Source organism: Opisthorchis viverrini (genome assembly GCF_000715545.1).
Source record: "Opisthorchis viverrini unplaced genomic scaffold opera_v5_168, whole genome shotgun sequence".
Taxonomy (NCBI): Eukaryota; Metazoa; Platyhelminthes; class Trematoda; order Opisthorchiida; family Opisthorchiidae; genus Opisthorchis; species Opisthorchis viverrini.
The window spans coordinates 127,930-129,807 of NW_008751823.1; the positions used below are offsets into that span (position 1 = coordinate 127,930).

A 1,878-nucleotide genomic window follows, 5' to 3' on the forward strand; every position below is an offset into this window, starting at 1 on the left:
TATATATATATATATATATCGTAAATTAGTCCACCTCTATAGGAAGCCACAGTTGTTGTCATACAGGTGATTCTCTGTGAAGGACGGTCAGTTTTCTTCATTACAAATAATCAGGAAGTCTTTATCAGTGTAACCAGTTATTAAATTCACTCTAGTCATTTACGGACCTACTAAAGCAAATTGAGTACCAATATTCGTACGTACCAAGCATTGCAATTCCGATCGGGTTGATTTACCCCATCTTTAGATTTATATTTGCTTTCTTCGGGTTCCTCGCTCTTACTCGCAAACTAACCTGGTGAACTTGTGACACTGGTCCGCGATAGCCAACCCTCACCTGAATGTTGCGACACTAGAGATTCCTTCCCGCTTTCCGATCGCATTGCATATAAAGTATGCGCATGAATGCCAAAAGCAACCACGTCGAAACAGTTATCAAATATTCCTTCAACTGTTTGGGACCCAATGCTAGTGATCCGGCAAACCCTCACATAAAGAGCGCGAGTTGTCAGGTGCATTTGTCTCACCGGGAATTTGCATACGAACTGCACAAGTTGATGTTCACTATTTTCCCCTTACACAAAAGGCGGGACTACAAGACACTGGTCACGTCTGTAGCATTTCTGTGACGGAAGCCAGCCACAGTAAGTGGTTTTCTATAGAGGAAAATGTTGGTAGCTCAGGTATCGTAGATGGTGGTCGTTGGCTTGTTCGCTGAGCTGGGCAATTTGATTGCAAACGTTTCATCACAAGCCAACGACCACAGTAAGTGGTGTTTATATGAGCCAATTACTGGTGAGACGCCTCGTAGGTCGTTTGATTCCAACCACTCATGCCATGCAATCGGGCTTTTGAGCCAAACGTTTAAGTCGAGCGCCTCAGACGTCTTGTCCAAAAAACTGAGTTTGTGTTCCCAAATGCAACTGATCTCCCACTACATCGGCTGCCTCGTATTGCCCCCAATCGGATTCTCGTGGGTATTATACGCACTCGGGTGGGTAAGAGAAAACAGATGGGGCCGTACGACTAACACGCTGATGCGAAGTACAGCCTGAAGATGTCTCAGGGGATGAGTGACACTGGAATCTGCGGAACACCATACATCTTGGAAGTTGCATCGGATCTGACCGTAGTGTGACAAAGTCAGCACAAGAACCTCCAAGGCTAGAATGACGTTGCCGATTTGCGCCCCATTTGGCTTCGAGCCTTACCCCTAACCTGGTCATCATCATCAAAGACAGCAAAATCAGTGTTGGCTGGCACGCTAAACATCGTCATATCAGCATTGCTACCAACCGTGCGACGTCACTTCTGAGACAGGGTGAGTCAGCTTTTAAAGTCTAAGAGTGGATGAGGAGCGGATCTAGTGCTGGCCTATTACAAGCATACTGAGGTTCCTACACCAACCGCTCAATCAGACAATCTGGAGAGAAACTGACAGCACGAACGCCACTGACCGATTAGCCGCCATTTCTTGCAACGTCTCCAGCCAAGCACAGACTGGGTCACGGGGGACCCCATCCTGGAAGTCGCAAAACACCGACAACACCCAAACTCTTCGTGGTCTCTTTCACGCCTTTCTACCAAGTCATGTGCTGTCCACCTCGCGGTTTTCGCCATCCTGAAGGGAGCGCGGAGAACACTCGCCTCGGTAGATGGACCTCTAACCTGGAGCGCCAAGAGACTGTATTGGTCAGAACTACAAACATTGACCAACTTGGTATTGGAATGCGAGCGTCGCTTTCGTCCTTCACCTTCTATCCTGGTTGTCTGACTGAGTGCTGGAGTTATAGGCACATGAAGTGTTTATCGTAGGGTAGGCCTAGGTCCCCCCTCCATCTCTTTTCTCTCTCTTCCTTATCAGGCTTCATTGAAATA

At 47.4% G+C, this 1,878-nt stretch overlaps 1 protein-coding gene across 1 annotated transcript in view; it reads left to right on the forward strand.

Moving 5' to 3' along the window:
* The window catches only part of T265_14261 (hypothetical protein), a gene marked incomplete at both ends in the record, with an annotated part of 13,768 nt that overhangs the window by 9,695 nt on the left and 2,195 nt on the right, over positions 1-1,878 (forward strand). The gene's annotated exons all lie outside the window — the stretch shown is intronic.